General features: G+C 40.3%; 1 protein-coding gene across 4 annotated transcripts in view; it reads right to left on the bottom strand.

Moving 5' to 3' along the window:
• Positions 1 to 23,536, bottom strand: part of LOC117400531 (E3 ubiquitin-protein ligase RNF152-like) — a 39,786-nt gene that overhangs the window by 13,542 nt on the left and 2,708 nt on the right. The window contains exons 1-2 of one of the 4 annotated variants that reach the window (XM_059023095.1): positions 18,568 to 18,711; positions 16,581 to 16,727 (exon numbers count right to left, since the gene is read on the bottom strand). The gene's annotated coding sequence lies outside the window, so the exon portion shown is untranslated. Of the gene's footprint in view, positions 1 to 16,580; positions 16,728 to 17,261; positions 17,434 to 17,524; positions 17,664 to 18,567; positions 18,712 to 23,536 lie in introns of those variants that run through there. The other 3 variants (XM_059023093.1, XM_034000638.3, XM_059023094.1) reach the window with 3 other exon arrangements.

Genomic DNA, 23,536 nt, shown 5'->3' with positions numbered 1-23,536 from the left:
ACACTCCAGCACAGTTAATTGGCCTTGCTTTCTCCTTTCTGTCTGGGCTAACTGTTCAGTTTCAACTAAAAATGACCAGGCCGCTGCTGCCACTGTTGCCACGATATCAAAATTCCAGTTTTCGATTATTCAACCATTTTAATTGTACGGTTATTGAAACTATCTACAACACAATATTTACATCAGTTCACATAATTTTTAGCAAGGCTCAACTGATTTTAGATAACTTACTATAGATTAAAAGTTACCAGGTTGAAGAACTCATTTTGCTTTGAAGTGTTTTAAACAATCTTATGTATTTATAAACTTATTAACCTACTGTTAAATATTTCCTGACGTACAAGTGAATGACTGATGGTTGTTTTTCACATGCCATACAAATAGGGGTACCATCTTTAACTGGTTCACCTTTTTCATTATTTTCTTTTCAACTAAAATAATCCCAAACTGGGAATTACCGTCTTTTTAATTTAGGTGCAAGTCCAGTTGCTTTGTCCTGTGTAAACTGTGGAAGTGGAAGTGCTGCCTCAGGAACACAGTCACCTTCCACCAGAGGTTGATCCATCGTAATAAATAAATAAATAAATAAATAAATAAATAAATAAATAAATAAATAAAAGTGTCCGACTGCCAGTTAACGTGCTGGGTATTTCAAAGCCTAAAATCCCTTCCTTTGGTCGCACTGTAATCAAACTACAAAATGGTGAATTAAATGACATTAAACCCCACAATTCAAATCTCACGAGATCTTAAGTTAAACAGGGTCCTATTGATGACAATGTGACGAGATAATTTCCCATTATCGCAATTATGAAATGGTTAGCTTTTCATTGTATTCTACAGTATTTCAAAACCAATACAATAAGTAGTATCATAACAATACAATATTGTAAATACAGTAGTAAAACAATCGCGGCAACCTTCGCTTAATTCCGACATTTGCGGTGCAGCATAACAGGAATGGTATGAATACCGTAATGTACCTGAACCAGAGTAAACCGCAAAACTGATACACCAACTCGCCCCTAGTATGCCTACAGTAAGTGAAAATGTTCTGAAGTGTAATTAAAATAAATTGCCTTGCTCTGTTCCCATTACAACCCTACAGGGAATCTAGTGAAGAGTGTGTCGAAGGTCGAACACGCACTGCTTCAATTACAAGAGTGGACCAAAGGATGGTACTACTTGTTCATCAGATGCCCTGCTATGGGAACAAAAGAACAAACCTGCAACTCTCCCCCACTACAAAAGAACAAACCTGCAACTCTCCCCCACTACAAAAGAACAAACCTGCAACTCTCCCCCACTACAAAAGAACAAACCTGCAACTCTCCCCCACTACAAAAGAACAAACCTGCAACTCTCCCCCACTACAAAAGAACAAAACCTGCAACTCTCCCCCACTACAAAAGAACAAACCTGCAACTCTCCCTCACTACAAAAGAACAAACCTGCAACTCTCCCTCACTACAAAAGAACAAACCTGCAACTCTCCCTCACTACAAAAGAACAAACCTGCAACTCTCCCCCACTACAAAAGAACAAACCTGCAACTCTACCCCACTACAAAAGAACAAACCTGCAACTCTCTCCGACTACAAAAGAACAAACCTGCAACTCTCCCCCACTACAAAAGAACAAACCTGCAACTCTCCCTCACTACAAAAGAACAAACCTGCAACTCTCCCCCACTACAAAAGAACAAACCTGCAACTCTACCCCACTACAAAAGAACAAACCTGCAACTCTCCCTCACTACAAAAGAACAAACCTGCAACTCTCCCTCACTACAAAAGAACAAACCTGCAACTCTCCCCCACTACAAAAGAACAAACCTGCAACTCTCCCCCACTACTAAAGAACAAACCTGCAACTCTCCCTCACTACAAAAGAACAAACCTGCAACTCTCCCCCACTACAAAAGAACAAACCTGCAACTCTACCCCACTACAAAAGAACAAACCTGCAACTCTCCCTCACTACAAAAGAACAAACCTGCAACTCTCCCTCACTACAAAAGAACAAACCTGCAACTCTCCCTCACTACAAAAGAACAAACCTGCAACTCTCCCTCACTACAAAAGAACAAACCTGCAACTCTCCCCCACTACAAAAGAACAAACCTGCAACTCTCCCTCACTACAAAAGAACAAAACCTGCAACTCTCAGCCACTACAAATGAACAAACCTGCAACTCTACCCCACTACAAAAGAACAAACCTGCAACTCTCCCCCACTACAAAAGAACAAACCTGCAACTCTACCCAACTACAAAAGAACAAACCTGCAACTCTACCCCACTACAAAAGAACAAACCTGCAACTCTACCCCACTACAAAAGAACAAACCTGCAACTCTCCCCCACTACAAAAGAACAAACCTGCAACTCTACCCCACTACAAAAGAACAAAACCTGCAACTCTCAGCCACTACAAATGAACAAACCTGCAACTCTACCCCACTACAAAAGAACAAACCTGCAACTCTCCCTCACTACAAAAGAACAAACCTGCAACTCTACCCAACTACAAAAGAACAAACCTGCAACTCTACCCCACTACAAAAGAACAAACCTGCAACTCTACCCCACTACAAAAGAACAAACCTGCAACTCTACCCCACTACAAAAGAACAAACCTGCAACTCTCCCTCACTACAAAAGAACAAACCTGCAACTCTCCCCCACTACAAAAGAACAAACCTGCAACTCTACCCAACTACAAAAGAACAAACCTGCAACTCTCCCCCACTACAAAAGAACAAACCTGCAACTCTACCCCACTACAAAAGAACAAACCTGCAACTCTACCCAACTACAAAAGAACAAACCTGCAACTCTACCCCACTACAAAAGAACAAACCTGCAACTCTCCCCCACTACAAAAGAACAAACCTGCAACTCTACCCAACTACAAAAGAACAAACCTGCAACTCTCCCCCACTACAAAAGAACAAACCTGCAACTCTACCCCACTACAAAAGAACAAACCTGCAACTCTACCCAACTACAAAAGAACAAACCTGCAACTCTACCCCACTACAAAAGAACAAACCTGCAACTCTCCCTCACTACAAATGAACAAACCTGCAACTCTCCCCCACTACAAAAGAACAAACCTGCAACTCTCTCCCACTACAAAAGAACAAACCTGCAACTCTCCCCCACTACAAAAGAACAAACCTGCAACTCTCCCCCACTACAAAAGAACAAACCTGCAACTCTCCCTCACTACAAAAGAACAAACCTGCAACTCTCCCCCACTACAAAAGAACAAACCTGCAACTCTCCCTCACTACAAAAGAACAAACCTGCAACTCTCCCTCACTACAAAAGAACAAACCTGCAACTCTCCCTCACTACAAAAGAACAAACCTGCAACTCTCCCCCACTACAAAAGAACAAACCTGCAACTCTACCCCACTACAAAAGAACAAACCTGCAACTCTCTCCGACTACAAAAGAACAAACCTGCAACTCTCCCCCACTACAAAAGAACAAACCTGCAACTCTCCCTCACTACAAAAGAACAAACCTGCAACTCTCCCCCACTACAAAAGAACAAACCTGCAACTCTACCCCACTACAAAAGAACAAACCTGCAACTCTCCCTCACTACAAAAGAACAAACCTGCAACTCTCCCTCACTACAAAAGAACAAACCTGCAACTCTCCCCCACTACAAAAGAACAAACCTGCAACTCTCCCCCACTACTAAAGAACAAACCTGCAACTCTCCCTCACTACAAAAGAACAAACCTGCAACTCTCCCCCACTACAAAAGAACAAACCTGCAACTCTACCCCACTACAAAAGAACAAACCTGCAACTCTCCCTCACTACAAAAGAACAAACCTGCAACTCTCCCTCACTACAAAAGAACAAACCTGCAACTCTCCCTCACTACAAAAGAACAAACCTGCAACTCTCCCTCACTACAAAAGAACAAACCTGCAACTCTCCCCCACTACAAAAGAACAAACCTGCAACTCTCCCTCACTACAAAAGAACAAAACCTGCAACTCTCAGCCACTACAAATGAACAAACCTGCAACTCTACCCCACTACAAAAGAACAAACCTGCAACTCTCCCCCACTACAAAAGAACAAACCTGCAACTCTACCCCACTACAAAAGAACAAACCTGCAACTCTACCCCACTACAAAAGAACAAACCTGCAACTCTCCCCCACTACAAAAGAACAAACCTGCAACTCTCCCCCACTACAAAAGAACAAACCTGCAACTCTACCCCACTACAAAAGAACAAAACCTGCAACTCTCAGCCACTACAAATGAACAAACCTGCAACTCTACCCCACTACAAAAGAACAAACCTGCAACTCTCCCTCACTACAAAAGAACAAACCTGCAACTCTACCCAACTACAAAAGAACAAACCTGCAACTCTACCCCACTACAAAAGAACAAACCTGCAACTCTCCCTCACTACAAAAGAACAAACCTGCAACTCTACCCCACTACAAAAGAACAAACCTGCAACTCTCCCTCACTACAAAAGAACAAACCTGCAACTCTCCCCCACTACAAAAGAACAAACCTGCAACTCTACCCAACTACAAAAGAACAAACCTGCAACTCTCCCCCACTACAAAAGAACAAACCTGCAACTCTACCCAACTACAAAAGAACAAACCTGCAACTCTCCCCCACTACAAAAGAACAAACCTGCAACTCTCCCCCACTACAAAAGAACAAACCTGCAACTCTCCCCCACTACAAAAGAACAAACCTGCAACTCTCCCCCACTACAAATGAACAACCCTGCAACTCTCCCTCACTACAAATGAACAACCCTGCAACTCTCCCCCACTACAAAAGAACAAACCTGCAACTCTCCCTCACTACAAATGAACAACCCTGCAACTCTCCCCCACTACAAAAGAACAAACCTGCAACTCTCCCTCACTACAAAAGAACAAACCTGCAACTCTACCCAACTACAAAAGAACAAACCTGCAACTCTCCCTCACTACAAATGAACAACCCTGCAACTCTCCCCCACTACAAAAGAACAAACCTGCAACTCTCCCCCACTACAAAAGAACAAACCTGCAACTCTCCCCCACTACAAAAGAACAAACCTGCAACTCTACCCCACTACAAAAGAACAAACCTGCAACTCTACCCAACTACAAAAGAACAAACCTGCAACTCTACCCCACTACAAAAGAACAAACCTGCAACTCTCCCTCACTACAAATGAACAAACCTGCAACTCTCCCCCACTACAAAAGAACAAACCTGCAACTCTCTCCCACTACAAAAGAACAAACCTGCAACTCTCCCCCACTACAAAAGAACAAACCTGCAACTCTCCCCCACTACAAAAGAACAAACCTGCAACTCTCCCTCACTACAAAAGAACAAACCTGCAACTCTCCCCCACTACAAAAGAACAAACCTGCAACTCTCCCCCACTACAAAAGAACAAACCTGCAACTCTCCCCCACTACAAAAGAACAAACCTGCAACTCTACCCCACTACAAAAGAACAAAACCTGCAACTCTACCCAACTACAAAAGAACAAACCTGCAACTCTCCCTCACTACAAAAGAACAAACCTGCAACTCTACCCCACTACAAAAGAACAAACCTGCAACTCTACCCAACTACAAAAGAACAAACCTGCAACTCTCCCTCACTACAAAAGAACAAACCTGCAACTCTACCCAACTACAAAAGAACAAACCTGCAACTCTACCCAACTACAAAATAACAAACCTGCAACTCTCCCTCACTACAAAAGAACAAACCTGCAACTCTCCCCCACTACAAAAGAACAAACCTGCAACTCTCCCTCACTACAAAAGAACAAACCTGCAACTCTACCCAACTACAAAAGAACAAACCTGCAACTCTACCCAACTACAAAAGAACAAACCTGCAACTCTCCCCCACTACAAAAGAACAAACCTGCAACTCTCCCCCACTACAAAAGAACAAACCTGCAACTCTACCCCACTACAAATGAACAAACCTGCAACTCTCCCTCACTACAAAAGCGATCCTCACTTCAATGCTTTCATTTAACAATGAAAATTACAACCAAATGCCAGGAAGCAGTTGTTGCTGTAAAACAGCCTTCAGCTTTGTTGGACATCAGTTTATTTGCTGAACTTGGTAACATGTTTTAAAGTTAAACAAAATGCAAGCTAAATAAATACAATTTGCTTCAGTGGGATCAGGGATAGAAAGCAGGCAGGTCTTGTTTTTGTTTTTCTTTGGAAACAGCGATACTTCACAGGTCAGCTCTCTGTTAATATATTACCAATGTATTTAATGCTTCCCTTTCCTATGCATTGTGTTCACTGTTTTCTTCCAAATTTACAATATGTGTGATTTTTTATGGGCTCTACGCTGCCTCTGCCTGGGCCAGGACCCTGCAGTGGAAACTATACCAGGTCAACCCCACTTGTCCTTGCGATTTTATTAAATCACAATTCAGTTGAAAAAGCAGTAAAAAGCAACCTTTTCTTTTCTACTGTCCTCGGCTCACCGCGCACCAGTGACCCCTGTAGTCTGGTCGGACGCCTGCGGGCTTGCCTGTAAGCTGCCCAGAGCTGCGTTGTCCTCCAACGCTGTAGCTCTGAGGTGGCTGCATGGTGGGTCTGCAGTGTGAAAATATGCGGTTGGCTGATGGCACACGATTCGGAGGACAGCGTGTGTTCGTCTTCACCCTCCCGAGCAGTGAGCTGAGCCTAAAAATAATTGCCTATTCTAAATCGGGAGAAAATGATAAAAAACAATTGGCAACTACTAAATTAAAAAAATAGAAATTGGTGGTGTTGGATTGCAAAGGAAGTAAGGCTCAAATGTTAACAGCTACCTGTATTAAAGATATAGTCATTTTGCATAATCTCTGTGAACCGAACTGCTTAAAAGATAAGGTTAAAGTCGTTGTTGTAAAGGACATAACATAACAGATAACAAGTGGCATGCTCAGTCTCAACTTACAGGTCAATCATTTATAGTTTAACTGGTTTAACTGACAATAGGATAGTTAATAGTGCTTGTTTACAAGAATTCGTGGAATGTACAAGTTTCCTTGGGAAAATAAGAAGTTAAGTACAAGATAACAGATATATAAACAGCTGTTCTCTTGCACATAACTTCTTATATTTGTAAAACAGATGTTTAAGGAACACTTCTCATACAAAGTGTGTTTAGAGTTAAAGACAAAGGAGGAGAACATAGTAATACGATTTCAGATCACACTGGGTTCAGGCAGGAAATATGGGCACTGTCTCATTGACCCCCCCCCCCCCCCAAAAAAAAGCTAAGAAACAAACATTTGAAACAACATAGAACTCAAAAAGCATGTGGTCAGTAGAATTGATGTGTCAAGACATGGCAGTAAAAAGGGCTATTTTTTTGCTGGACAAAAAACAATAATGGAACAGAAAGTAAAGAAAAACAAATACAGCTGTAGCAAAAATGTACATAACCACTAACACACTTAGCATGCAGGGGTTATAAAATCTGTATCATTGATATTTCCAAGGTTAAAAACAATGTGACAGTGAAAAAGTTAACTTGACACCACCTGAACTTTGAGACAATCGTATAATAAAACTTTTAAAGACTCTTGACTAAGTGAGTGTTCTGTATCAATAATATGTTCAGAGGTTAAAAGAATGAGGCACTGAATTGATAATGTTTGAAACTTTATTGAGAGAATCATAGAACACTGCGTACCAAACTATAAAGACCCCATCAAATAATGTGGTCTGTATTATTGAAATGGCCAGATGAAGACACTACAGCAATGAAACAGTTTATTTGTTGCTGGTCAGCACTGGTAATGGCACTTAAGTAAGAAAATCAAAGAATTCAGCTGTGTACCAAATGATGAGACAGTAACTCAAAGTGTACTGTCACAGGTCAAAGTGAACAGTGCTGTTAGATTCTGAGGAGTATCCATAACACTGACATTATGCAATTTTATACAAGCTCCCCTTATTGGGTTGTTTAATAACTGCCACTATGTATATATATATATATATATATATATATATATATATATATATATATATATATATATATATATATTCATGTAACCCATGATCAAATTTGAACAAAGAGAAATACAGGGTACAGTTGTGAACCGAGTATGAAACCGAGTATAATCAGGTCAAACTGAAGGATGCCTTTAGATTCCCACCCACCCCCAAAAACACTGAAAATATGAATTTGCAAGCTGAAATGGTTTATGAGATATTACCAGTTGTAGCGCTTGTGGTGGCGATTGCAACATGATAAGCTCACCTCACAATATTTTGTAATTAATATATGTCAACAGTGTTCAAGATTAATGCAGGTTTATACTTTTTCCAGTTTTGGATGGAAGACATTAAGCGTGAGGGCTGGTTACAACAGAGCCTAAAACATCTACAGATATCACGTCAGGAAGTTGTACAAGTCATCCAAATACACACATTGGTATTTGCACTGTGTATACCAGCTTTTGTGCGATCAATACATTGTTAACCTCTGTTCTTAGTTGTCTCTTATACAAGAGCTCCTGTTGAAAACAGGAGATGGCAATACTTCATCACTGCCATCTTTCTTAAAACCTCTGCCTTTCAATCCAATTACAGATTAAGTAATCTCTTCCAACTGGATGTTCTGACTACACCAACGAATTACAGTGATCGAGCAAGCAATGGCAGAAAGGTCAGCAGGGTCAGGTTAGAAATACTTTCTCTGGGGAATGATTGCTAATGAGGCAATTTTCTCCTCAAACCAATAAAATAACCTGGGTTAAGAGTTTCTTACATTGAGAGATGGAATTTTAATTCAATCTCAAGCCTACATTTTAAAGTAAAATGAGGAGTTTGAGGCAGGCAGACTGCCAGTCACTAGAATATGTACCTGACTACAAAACACTTGAAACACGTCTCATTTTAGAGTGATTTTGATGGATCTAAAAATGACATTTAGAATGTCATTAGCCCTATGAATGCTTCTGTGAATTCTTCTGTACAGTGCATGTTCCTTTTAAAGTAGAAAAGATATCACTTTCAAATTACTTAGGTGTGCTCATAATCTAACTGACTTTTAGGTACAATATGTGGGGGACCTTGGACTTGGATATGTTGCTTGGTTGAGTCCAGCACAAAAGCAATACAGTAATACAGCAATACTATTTTGCAGAGAAATGGTTGTGCAGGGTCATTTGCATCTGTAGGAAGGACTGGAAAGCCTCAGCAATACGGCATGAGAGAAATATGAGCTGAACAGGTTTCAGACCACAGATGCAAGCACCAGTTTTTAAGAAGAGGCTAGGGTACACACTCAAATACTGTCTATTTACAGTAACAGCATAATTATGAGCATATATATATATATGTATATATATATTCGAAGGGCCTCAGTGAGTTACAAGAAAATAATTATCTTATAAACTGTCACAGAAACCCGAGATGAAATTGTTTTCCTGTAACTCACTGAAGAGGCCCATCTATTATTTTTTTTTATAATACATGGATACCCTTGGGATGCTAATATTAAAGAAGACGAGGTTCAGCAGTACAGTTGGGTTGTTTTAAAAGTAGCGTTCCAGTGCTGTACAGATGTTCTATGTCATTATCCGTTAGAGCTTCAGCTTTATTTGGACGATTGCCTTTACCTTGTTTTTTTTTTTTTTTAACGTATTCTCATTTTGTTGATCATTAATGAACTTTTCTGTACTGTGGGTGTTTGTCAAGTGATTGAAAACTAGAGGAATTATCACTTTTTGACGTCACTACTGTGGTATTATGCCTTTTTTTTCAAATGGCTCAGGATGCAAATATAGCCTTCATCCATGCATGTAGATAGATAGATAGATAGATATATAGATAGATAGATAGGATAGAGATCGATCGAGAGAGATATATATACACAGTGCCTTGCAAAAGTATTCAGACCCCTGACCAATTCTCTCATATTACTGAATTACAAATGGTACATTGAAATTTCGTTCTGTTTGATATTTTATTTTAAAACACTGAAAATCAAAATCAATTATTGTAAGGTGACATTGGTTACACAGTATTCAACCCCTGTGCTGTGGAAGCTCCCAGTTCACACCGATGAAAGAAATTGCCCTAACAAGGACACAATTACCTTACCATTGGCCTCCACCTGTGAACCATTAAAGTTGCTGTCACATTTTCTGGATAAAAACCCCACTGTTGAAGGATCATTGGTCAGGCTGTGAATCTGAAGGAAAATGAAGACCAAAGAGCATTCTACAGAAGTTAGAGATAAAGTAATACAAATGCATAGATTAGGGAAAGGGTACAAAATAATATCCAAGTGTTTGGATATCCCAGTGAGCACAGTTGGATCAATAATCAGGAAGTGGAAGCTGCATCACACCACCCAGGCACTGCCAAGAAAAGGCTGTCCCTCAAAACTCAGCGCTCAAACAAGAAGGAGACTTGTGAGAGAAGCCACAGAGAGGCCAACAATCACTTTGAAGGAGCTACAGAGTTCAGTGGTTGGGAGTGGAGTAATGGTGCACCAGTCAACCATATCAAGAGCTCTGCATAACACTGGCCTGTATGGGAGGGTGGCAAGAAAGAAGCCGTTACTCAAAAAGTACCATCTGAAAGCATGTCTGGAGTTTGCCAGAAAAGCATGAGAGTGACCCAGCTGCGATGTGGGAAAAGGTTTTGTGGTCAGATGAGACCAAGATAGAGCTTTTTGGCCAAAACTCAAAGAGCTATGTGTGGCGCAAACCTAACACTGCCCATGCCTCAAGACACACCATCCCTACAGTGAAGTATGGTGGTGGCAGCATCATGCTGTGGGGATGCTTCTCATCAGCATGGACTGGGCATCTTGTTAAAATTGAAGGAAGAACGGATGGAGCAAAATACAGGGAAATACTGCAAGAGAACCTGCTTCATTCCGCTAAAAAAATGAAGCTTGGGAGGAAATTCACCTTTCAGCAGGATCCCAAGCACAAGGCCAAAGCAACATTGGAGTGGCTCAAGAACAAAAAGGTGAATGTCCTACAGTGGCCCAGTCAAAGTCCTGATCTCAATCCCATTGAGAATCTGTGGCACTATTTGAAAATTGCCGTTCACAAGCGTCGTCCAACCAACCTGAACAACATGGAGCAAATCTGCCAAGAAGAATGGGCCAAAATCACTCTGACACTGTGTGCAAAGCTGGTACATACTTACCCCAAAAGACTTAAAGCTGTTATTGCAGCGAAAGGTGGCGCTACCAAATATTAATGTGTGGGGGTTGAATACTTATGCAAGCAAGATATTTCAGTTTTTTATTTTTCTTAAAAAATCCCAACACAGGCCCACAGGGAATGGGATTTATCACTATTGTAAGTCACTATTACATAATGCCAATTGCTGACAACTCAAAATCCAATTACAACACAAACTCAGTAATTTTTTGTAACCTGCAGAGACTACCACACAGTAAGCTAAAACAATATCCCACTGCAACATAATTGGAAAAAATACAGAAAAAAATGGAAATATACTTCTTTCTAAGTGATATAAATCACTATGTACGGTTTACTCTCTCTTATGGTACTTGTGAGCACTTCGGGTGGACAAAAGTACTGATGGGTGGTCAAAACGAGAGGACACTTCCTAAGAGACGGTCAACTGTACATATTAACATTATAAATCACATTTCCATAAAAATAAAAATAAATTGTTATTGCCGTTATCCACGTCTTTAGAATGTGTGCAAGACACAACACTTATGGCAAAATATGATGTGCTGGAATGTTCTGAAATTTGGCGTTTTTATGAGGAGTGGCAATCATGATTTATAATATAAGTAGTACAACAAACATTTAGTAGAGAACAAAAGAGAGAAAAGAATAACACAAGGAGGAAATTGCTGGTAGGTTGTGCAAAACTAATGATTTCTTTGGCCTTAAGTGCAAGTGTAAAAAAGGATAGCGGGGCTCCTGAGTGGCGCATCTGGTAAAGGCACAGGATGCGCCCTATAGCCCGGAGATCGCCGGTTCGAGTCCAGGCTATTCTATTGCTGACTGTAGACTGGAGCATCCAGGAGCAGCGCACAACTGGCTGAGCGCCGCCCGGGGGGGGGGGGGCTTAGGTCGGCCAGGGTGTCCTCAGCTCACTGCGCATCAGCGACCCCTGTAGTATGGCCGGTCGCCTGCGGGCATGCCTGTAAGCTTCCCAGAGCTGCGTTGTCCTATGACGTTGTAGCTCTGAGGTGGCTGCACGGTGAGTCTGCAGTTTGAAAAAAAGCAGTTGGTTGACGGCACACGCTTCGGAGGCAGCGTGTGTTCGTCTTCGTCGTTCCCACATCAGCGCAGGGGTGGTAACGTAAAAATAATATGCCAAATTGGGAGAAAATAATACAATAATTGGCAATTACTAAATTTAAAAAAAAGACAAGTCGGTCGGACAAAAGCTGTTAATCTTTGAATCTTTGGTTAACCTTCCACAAGACATACAATGAAACCCACAGAAAAATGTTTATTGTAAAATACCTCCATTACTTTCTTAGATATTACTGCAATAATACTTTCTTCCACAAAGGCTGCCAGAAAAGCATAACAAAATGACAAGAAGAATGAAACTCTTTGTTAATACAGAAGCATTTACCAACAGAAAATAATCTAAGTACCAGACTTACTTGGGTTCCATGATTACAAATGATAGTAACAAAAACAACTTTCTACATACTCAGAAAAATCAATGGTACTCAAAATATGCAATAAATGTTAGTATTTGACATCTGGTTTTTAAAGTTACTTTATAAATTAAAACCATCAGTGCAAAACACACACTTATAAAATGTAAGATATCTGACATACTGAAATTGCAATATTAACAAGTTCTTGCTCCGACATGGTATCATGAACCCTGCTTGGTTTGACACATAAAACCTCTGTGCTATGTCCATATTTTGGCATGTATAATATAGTTACCAGAATATATTACCTTTGGTATAGTACCAGAGAATGCCCAAGCAAGGTTTTTGTAATGAGGTCACTTTAAAAATGACCACTAGGTGTGCACAGGTAATTTCTTCCCCACCGGAAACAGTGAGTTTGTTAACGATCTGAAATGGAATGGGGGACTCTTGAGAACATGTACTCGTACTGATGGCTTAAACATTCAAAGCATGTAACACCGTACTGGCTGCTTTACATTGAACTGCCTTGCTCCTGTTACCTCAAGGAACTCATCATTCCCAACACATCCTCTCATACTCTGGAATTCTCAACCAGCTGATATTAGGGAGTTCAGTTCGGGGCATTGTCTTAAAATCCAAACTATTAGTTTGATGATCTATAATTGGCTATGAATTTTAAAAAAAATCAAGGTTGTTGTAGTTTCAGTCATCCATGGTTTTCCTGACAGCTTATTTATAAAAAAAAAAAAAAAAAGGTATTGGCTTATTAAACAAACAATCTAAAAGCTGGAATACCACAAAATGATATGCAAAGGCAGTCTAAAAGTGTGTTTTGTACCCCCTTGTAAATGAGGCCTCGGTCTCAATGGGTAAATCTCCTGGTTAAATAAACACATAAATAAAACTAAACACATAATAAATACAAAAATAAATACATAAAAAGGGAGATGAATTTTAATTAATTACTGCAAGATGATTCCATTAAAACTGCTTACCTGCTGTAGACCCCACTCATGCATTCTATGAGCAGTAGTTTTAATCCGTCGCCTCCTTCAGCATATCACCACAGTTTAAAACATCCCATCATTAAATATGAGAGATCCGATAGGAAATCTAAAAGCTCACTGGTAAGCTACAGCAGTTTGTTTTTTATGTGATGGTGGCAATTTACATTTTAGGAACACCACAGAGGCTTGGCAGCAATATGTTTATTATGGTGCTAATGACAGTAGACTAGGCTATTATTAGGAACTGTGGAATCCACCTGGTTGAAGTAACCTTGTACACCTCAAGGCTTTATACCCATGCTGCAGCGACTGTTGTACAAACCTACAGTACACATGCATGCAGTGCAATTTAGTGGCCTGCTAGAGCACAGATTTCGGGAATATGAAACCCAAATGTATTTTATTCAATTTAACATGGCTGGAATTCACCTTATAAAACCCTGGCTGGGCTGAGCAGGTCATTCTGTTTTTTGCTAAATCTCCTAATAATCTAAATGCCGTAAGTGCAACTAATAAGTTAGCAATGAACTATACCAGTGTTGCGCAAACTTTTTAAATGCCACCCCCATTTTTTAGCATACATTTTGTCGCACCCCCCACCCATATTAAAACGTTAGACCTTGACTTTATATTTTAACAGGTGTTTTTTTTTTTTCTCGATTTTGTGTAAATCACGTTTTTTTTTTTTTCCTTAACCACAAAATGTCCAGATTTAGATAAATACATATGCGTGTCACAAATTCAACATTTAAAATCAGTCTGTAAATCTTTTTTTTTTACACTTAGCAAGTGAACATTTAACTGACATGTTAAACCTGGGTTTCTAACAAATAAATCAGTGATTTTTTTTTTTTTTTTTTAAACTTGGCAATTCAACATTTACTGAAAAACATCATCGTTCAGCAATGAAATCTTGGGTTTTCACAAAATAAAGTATGCACACCGGGAGCGAAGCAAATGACATGAATACAGCAGGAGTACAAAAAAATGACGTAGCTAGCCATGAAAAGAAGACTCTCGTTTTGCTCCTTTTGTGGAGACAAATAAAAATAAATAAAACACAAATGAGCATGGGTACACCACGTACTAAAAAAAGGAAACAGTTTGGGGAATACAACCGGCTTGTTAAAGAGCTAATGTGATTATTATTATTGGTAAATATTATTAAAACAAAGAAGTGTCATTTTACAGAAATACAAAACCACTGTGTAGTGCTCACTGTCACTTTTACTAAAATTAAGGTGAAATAAAGAGAGATTGACACACCACCGATTTCCAATTGTTCTGCTATTTGTTGACATTTTGCTTCATTCTTTTTATTGTCCATAACCATGGACACTGGCATCATAAAGAACATTATATTTTTCAGCTTTAATAATTACATTCTCATTGATGTCGAATTTTTTTATTTCTGTTGTAATCTCTGCGTGATCGAGACACTGACAGTCTGACAGGCACTACCTTTGACCTTATTTCTGACTGATCCATTGCGACACGAACAGTGTGTAGCAAAATACGAATAAAACAAATGTATTTCTATATTTGCTCGCTTCATTCACGCCGCTCGTTTCGCTTGCGTTGTGCATTGCTCCATTTAAATCAATAGTTTTACTTATTTTTGATTCGCAAGCTTGCGTCCGGTGTGCATAGCTCTTTAACATGTAAGCTCACGTCCATTGACGCGTTTGTTAACGGCTCATTTGAAAGGTAATTACTTGGCCTAATTAGCTGTTATTTATGTATTTATTTAAAATGTTCTATCCTTAAAAAAAAAAAAAAAAGCTTTTTTTTTTTTTATAGAACTGCCCCTTTAGTCACAGTCACGCCCCCCAGTTTGGGCACCACTGAACTATACTACAAATCATTTCTAGTCTGGATCATGTCACACAATCCTAATAATTTGTTGATCCCAACAGTGTGCCAGTGTACTATTTAAAATAGACACAAATGTCTTAAAAGCTTTTAATGCAGTACTTGCATCACATGTCTACATAACATTATATTAAATGTAGGCGAGTAGCCTCAGTACCAGGAAAAGGCCATCATACCAAACATTTATGTATGTGAAATAACTTATAGTAACAATGTCAATGCAATTAAACCAACATCTAAAAGTAGTCTCTATGACCCAGAAACTAAAAAAAAGTCTTGGATCAGTGAGTTTTTAAAACCCTACAAATATGAAGCCTGTATCTAAAATGTTTTCTCTTATAGGGATGCTAAATAATCCATGGCAGAACACACAAAGCCATAATTTCCTGAAGAGGTCCAAGGAAATCAAATAGTGCTTTTTGTTCTTATTCTTCATAAAGTGTTATTTTATTTTCAAAGCAACCTACAGTATTCCTGTCATTCAATTTAATCTCAAGGTTCAAATAAAAGAACTCAGATTTCTTTGTTTCAATAAAATGACAGTTTTATCAAAATAGGATAACATTCTGGAACAAGCCAGTCAATTGAGATTGCTTGTGATAAATGCATGATCTTCATTATACAATAACAAAGTCCCCAGAGCCTAAACTAATGAAAACCTTTGTATACCTTAACACAGATGTTTGCCATTAAAAAAAAAGCTATACAATTGCTTAAAAGTGGTTAATGCATACTGTTGTTAAATCAACATTAACTGGGTATAGCTTGTAGCAATGTAGACAGTCAGTGCTGAAAGAGACAAAACCCATATTTAAACAAGTATATATTTTATACATGCAGCTATGTAAATCTGTGCTATAATTTAAAAGGTCTCTAATTTTACAGGATAGTAATACTTATTTCATGAAACACACATCTGTACAGCCATCTGTGAAATAAATTGCATACCAATAGATGCACAGTAGACACAACAAGCTGTGTGCAATGCAGTATATTACGTAAATATCAATTACTACAATACTTGTTTGTGTGATAGAATATAATTTACCTGACTATGTCAGCGTGTGGCCTCTTTCTCTGCATAATAATGTAGACAGCGCAAATGTTCGGTTTCTTCTGCAGACAGGAGCACAAAGCGTCGGGGTGTCAGAGCTTTGTTCTGGGTGAAGTGAATCCGATGCAGCAAGGTTACAGGCTGTCAATATACAATACAAAGCAGCTTTCTTGATCTGGCTTCCTTCAACGGGAACCCAACACATTTATGTAATTAGCTTGTTTGCACCGAGTAACGTCGGTTAAAAATAATACAGTATTTCCCTTAAAAAGCAAAAAAAAAAAAAAAAAAAAAACATGTTTCTGTCCAAACGGAATTCATTACGTTATGTTTTGATAATTACCTTTTACTTCCAATAGGACCATTTCACAATATTAGGGTTACATACTTACAAGTGACCTATATTTAAAATTACCACATTTTAGAACATATACATTTACTACAATGTATTTTTTTGTTATAGCGTGATAAACTGCCTATCATACTGTTTGTTAGCTTCAAAAATCAAAATGTCATCATAGCAATTTTGATTTGCACACTCAGTACATATGATAATTAATCATATTACTTACACTATGTCAACTTAGATAAGCTATAGTAAGTAATAGTAAACATTTCATTTTAAACCGAAGGCTAACAGTAAGTTTCGAACATATAGCATTGAAATGAATTTACCTTTACAATGGAGCCACTGAAACAGATTAACTTCTTGTTTGTTTTGTCACCCAATGCTGTGCCCTATCTTGGTTTTGTTTCACTATGACATCCCACAGGCTTCTGAAATACCGCACTGCCTTCCTGTATTCTTTTTTTTTTTTTACCCCCGAAATGTAACAAAGTGCCTCCCCACCACACTGTTTCTACCGCTGTAGGTCAGCTGTTTTCAAAACTCCTCCCATATATATATATATATATATATATAAACACTGCCTACTTACCAGACCAGCGCTTCACTTCAGTAGACAAAACGGTGCATGATTTAATGCTTCTTACAGTATCACTTCTCACAATCAATGAATGTCTTACATGTGATCAACATTTGTTACAAAGAAACATGGAATGAATACGGGTAATTAAACCGTTCTGAATTCAACATTATTTATTTCATAACTCGGAGGAAGCGCATAAGATATTCAGGTGTCATTGTGGCGTTCACCCATTATTTGAAAGTGTTACCCATAAAACAATGGATCATAATTTGTGCCAAAATGTAAAAATAAGTAAATAAATAAATAAATGAATACACCTATACTGGCGGGACTGTGTGCCTGTGGCCGGATTGTTATTCGGGGCTGTTTAGGAGTGTGGAACCATGCTCTGCTAGCCGGAGCTCAGAGCAGAGACTTGCTCGAGTGTTTGGCGCTAAAGGAATAATGCATGACAGGGCGTGTGTTGTACTGGGAGAAGTGTTGTTATCCCAGCACAACACACAACCAGGAGTGCATTACTCCTATTAAACAATGGCACACTGTAAAAAAATAACAACTAAGACTCATTTCATGTTTAAAAGTGATTTTAAATTAGACAAATGTGGAAATAACATTCCGCCTCATAAAATAGTTCCTGTTTTCCATTTACAACTGTAGTAAAGTATTAACTTTGACGTTCTAATAGATATACTAAAGTGTTATTTATATTTAAAGTGAGTTAATAGCTGCGTTTTGTCACAGCCCTGTCTTCTCAAGTTTTTTATGTATGCCATTTGACAGTATAATGTTATGGTTCATTTAAGTGTCTGTTTAAGCCTGCTCTGAGCCCCATGTAACTGCTTATGCCATATGGCTCTCTGGAGCTATTTCTCTCCAAAGAGCACCGTTCCAGAGTTACCACTACTACAAGAGATCGTGGCGCTGGCCAGCCACCTCAGTGTCCAATGCCCATCAGCAACATCCATTGCCACCTCCCTAGAGCACCCGGAAACCATATGGCAACAACCCTGGGCCTGCATGAAGGGAAACCCCCATGCCCCTTGATGACTCACCGACCGCCTCGTGCAACAAGCGACGGTCGCACCTTGGTAGGGCCCAACACCACAGATGGGGGGTAGAGTCCAGCTCCCCCAGGTGCAGCTGACAATGGTCCTGTAACCTGCTACAGTCCTACACTGCCGTGGACTTTCTGCACATTCCATTCCGCATCAGGGGGGTTCCCTGCATGGCTCTGGTAGACACAGGCTCCAACATGCTAAGAAATAAACAATAATAAGAAGAAATAAATAATAATAATAATAACATAGCCCTGGTGAGGCCAGACGTCCTCCAGACGGCCAGAAGAGATCTGCAAGCCTGCCTGGAAGACCCCCTGTATCCTGGGTTTAGACTTCCTGCAGAGGGCCAGCGGCAGCCTGGATCTTCAGAGGGGGAGCCTCTGCTTTCAAGGGGACTGACCCTCACGCCGGCCCCCACCCCGGGGGTACCAGCTAACCCCCCAGGGCGGCCTTGCAGAAGTCGGAGGCCCTATTCCAGATGAAGCCAGTGCCCAGTCACCGGAAGGACTTGTCACTCACGCCCATCAACCCAGGGCGGCATCGTGGAGGTTGGAAACCTTATCCTCAACCCAGAGACCACCAGCAGGAAAGAACCAGCCAGTGCCAACGACTAGCTATTTGGGGAACCCTGTGCCATCACAGCAGCACACCAGCCCAGGTACCACTTGGGCAGCAATAGATGTGGTCTGGCGCCAGAGCTGTGAAGGGTTTAGCCCGGAGCAGTTGGCCAAGGTTGCCAACCGTTTGTAAATAACAAAAAATGCCTGTGATTTTGGATCAAAATAAAAGATTTTGTATTGCATTGCTGCTTTCCAAATCAGCTTGAATGACATATACCTACACCTTATGTGATGCTAGTGAAAAGTATCAAAAGAAGAATGCCAATTAACAATACTGCACTGAAACTAGTAAGCATTCTTCAACCAAGTACAAAGTAGCTAAAGCACAGTGAGCTTGGGTGACATTGTCCAGCTTGCAATGTTTTTCCCACAGATTGTTCTTGGAAGTATGCTGGATAGTCTAGAAATTGAATTTATGCAGTACCAAATGACTGACTTGACGGATCCTAGACAGGACCTGGCGGCTGATGAATACTGCCACACTACTGCAGGATTAGAACAAGTTCTTTCTCAGATTAACCTTGTAAAAACAAATGTAAGAAACTGTCTACAGACATTCTGGATCAAATTCTGACTATCAAGACTGTTGATAAAAACAGTACCAGCTTTCAGACCAACGAAGCAAATGATTCAGTCTGCAAATCTGTACATGTATGACCATAATATGTAAATAAGACCTAAAGGAATGTAAGTCTATAACAATAGCCTATTAAATAATGTCAGTAAAAAAATTCAGTGTCAGTAAAAGAAAGGCCACTATAAATCTGTATTTCAGTAAAAGCTAAATTGCAAGGTTGGCAACTGTGCAGTAGGCCCAGCTGTTGTTGCTGGAGTTTAAAAATCTCTTTGCAACCAAGCCAGAAGCTGGGCAGACCCACCTGGTGCAGCACACCATTTATACTGGTTATATACCCCCCATCAAGCTGGGGCCCCACCAGCTACCACTCGCCCAGCAGGAGGTTGCAGAGCGTACCCTAGCCAAGATGCAGGAGGCTGGCCTCAGAGCTGTCGAACAGCATGTGGACTGTACCGGTTGTCCTGGTGCCCAAGAAGGATGGGGTCTGGTGATTCTGTGTCTACAACCGGCTGCTGAACAATGTGACGCGGAAGGACTCCTACCCCTGCCCAGAATCGATGACTTCTTCGACCTGGTTACTGGATTTTCCTGGTTCAGCTCGCTGGACCTGCGAAGCAGCTATTGGCAGATGGAGCTCGCCCCAGGGGCCCAGCCCAAGACAGCCTTCTCCATAGGCCGGGGTCTGTGGCAGTTCAAGGTCATGCTCTTTGGCCTGTGTAATTCTCCCACAACCTTTGAGTGCTTGATGGAAGGGGTGCTGAATGGTGTCCCGCCACAGAGCTGCCTGGTATATCTGGATGATCTGTGTCGCACGCACCCACTTTAAGTGAAGTGCTCTGCAATCTACAGGAGGTAATGCAGCAGTTACAAGTGACAGTCTGAAGCTCCACCAGGACAAGTGCCATTTCATGCAGCAAGCTTTCCTGGGTCACCAGGTGGGCCATGAGGGCATTTGCACCGATCTGGAGAAGATCGCTGCCATCCAGGGCTGGCCTGTCCCGTCTGACCAGCGTCAGCTGTGTGATTTCCTGGGCCTCGCCTCCTAGTACCGCTGCTTTGTAGCCCGGTTTGCTGGCATTGCCCACCCACACCACCACCTGCTGTGAAAAGGGAAACTGTTCATCTGAACCGTGGCCTGTCAGAACACCTTTACTACCCTGCAGGAGGTGCTAACGCAGGCACCAGTGCTGATGCTGCCCACCCCTGGTTTGCCGTTCATCCTTGACGCAAAGGGATCAACTGCTACAACTGGTCCTTGAACAAGGCAGAGCAACGGTACTGTATGTGGTTTGCCGTTCATCCTTGACGCAAAGGGATCAACTACTACAACTGGTCCTTGAACAAGGCAGAGCGGCGGTACTGTATGACCAGGTGAGAGCTACTTGCAGTGGAAGTGTCAGTGCCATTGCGCCATTTCCACCCCTACCTCTGTGGACTGCACTTCATCCTCCACTCTGACCACACGGCACTCCAGTGGCTGCTGAACTTCCTAGAACCAGAGGGGTGGTGGATTGAGCATGTCCAGTCCTATGACTTTCACATCCAGCACTGCAGAGGGGATCCCATGGCCTGTTAGACAGCAGTGCATGAATTCACCCCAGCACTCCTGATGCTCGGCTGGGAACTCCGGAACCCGGCCGGGCTGCTGTTCGGCCAGCCCCCGGATGCTACATTGGACATCCCCAGACCAGACACCAGGTGCCTCCAGTACCGGCTGGACTCCGCACTCCGGTTCAACAGGGACCAACTCTGCGCAGCAGGAGCTCACTAGAAGCACTATTATGACACTATTATGAAATTATACAATTTATATAAAACCTTACATTAACTTTCTAAAATATATTCATAGTTGGCTGCACCACAAAGCAAGTATAAGACATGACTGACTTCTAAAGGTTCCATAAATATAGCCTATTAAAGCAGTTGACTGCAGAACTTTGGATAGAGTAATGCAGAACTGACCCGCTTGTAATTCTGTGTTTGTGCAAATATGGAGGCCGAGTGAATTATATAGTTCCTTTTTAAATACACGAAAAGGTGTTAACAGACAAAGTCAAATTGAAATGACCTATGAACTCATTTATGAGTAATGAATAAGCTATCCTCCCCAGCTTTCAAATTGTGCTATTTTCAGACAAGGACAAAACAATGCCTGGTATGACATTTGCATTCGCTTGCATGCCATCAAATGTGCTGATGTATTACCATAAAGGAGAAAATCTTGTATTTGTGTAACACTGTCAAAACTTCCCCTACTTGTTGGTTCTGACGTACTAATAATGGATGCCTAAAATGATTTTATGACAACCACTCCGGATCAGTGGTATGTATTGTACAGACGTTTGTGTATATCCCTTGTATAACACAACTATACGTGACTTATATTTTGTTATATATAACAGGTCAGTTTCAGTTATGATGGACAAGACAGAAGATATAGTGCTTCTATATACAATACAACAGGTTTTTATTTAGTGCCTTTCACAACAGTTATCACAAAGCGCTATACAGTCAATAATAAGCCATATATAAAAAAAATAACTTTTTAAATCCACTTTTAAAAATCAGAAGCGAGTCAGCCAGGCAGATATTCTCAGGGAGTGAGTTCCAGAGTCTAGGCGCATAATTAGAAAAAGCTCTTGCACCCATAGAGAGAAGGAAGTTCCCTACAAGCCTTATATGTCAGAAGAAGGACCTTAAAATAAATGATCTGCTTTACAGGCAGCCAATGTAAGGAAGCCAAGACAGGTCTAATGTGCTATCTTAGTTTAGTATGAGTTAGGAGGCGCGCAGCAGAGTTTTGGAGTAGCTGAAGTCGTGACAAGGTAGAGTCGAGAAGGCCTATAAAAGAGAGAATATATGCAAAACTGCACAAAAAGCTGATGTTTTGCAAAAACTTTTAAATCAAGTAAATATTTGGTGTAATTAGACAAATGTAAGGCCTCCTATTAAGCTTCCTCTTGTCTTGGTCACACATTTCTACAGGTCACGGTGCTTTTTAGCTGTTAAGAACTGCTGTAACTTACTAACATGATTAATGTTCATTAATGGTTGGTTAATGTTAGTTATCAACTATTACAAAGTATTGTTAACTTTTTAAAATACTTTTAAACAAACTGAAACCCATTTCACTGATATGATCGACAGGGTTAAAGATATGATAAGGGCCCTGTGCTTCAGCAGAAAATAATAAGTCACTACAGATTATAACCTTTAACTAACCACTTGGAAACATTAGAAACCTCCGAACTTTCATCTACCAATCATGAAGCTGCATTACAGGGCATACCATGCAGCAGTTGACCACAAAAATATGAAACAGAATAATTAGCTTTAAAAAAGAGAAACTTAAAATGTTTTAAACAACAATAGGGCCACTGTTTGACAGTTTCCATTCACAATAAAACCAGCATCTCACATTACCTTCTCAACATGGTCAAATACAGATAGTAAAGCCCTCTAATCAAGCTACTATAAAATAAACACAAGTATTACATGTTAGGATGCTAATTATAAAAAATAAATTTAAAAAAAAGCTAACTAAAAAAGGTACAAAAAATGTAAACAAATGTTTGCGTAAAACAGTTTTAGAGATCTGGAGCTTAATAGCCCTTGTGTTTTAGAAACCTTTCGCTTTCGATTCAGTTCTACAGCTAAGAAAATAATGTGTTGACATTTGTCTTTCAAAGAGGTTTCCATTATTTATCTTATTCCTTTCTCTTATTTTCTGTTCCGAATGCCCCTTTATCTAATCTCCATTTGTGGT

This window comes from Acipenser ruthenus, chromosome 4 (genome assembly GCF_902713425.1).
Source record: "Acipenser ruthenus chromosome 4, fAciRut3.2 maternal haplotype, whole genome shotgun sequence".
In the NCBI taxonomy this organism is placed as follows: Eukaryota; Metazoa; Chordata; class Actinopteri; order Acipenseriformes; family Acipenseridae; genus Acipenser; species Acipenser ruthenus.
This window is presented reverse-complemented; position numbering and strand designations above follow the sequence as displayed.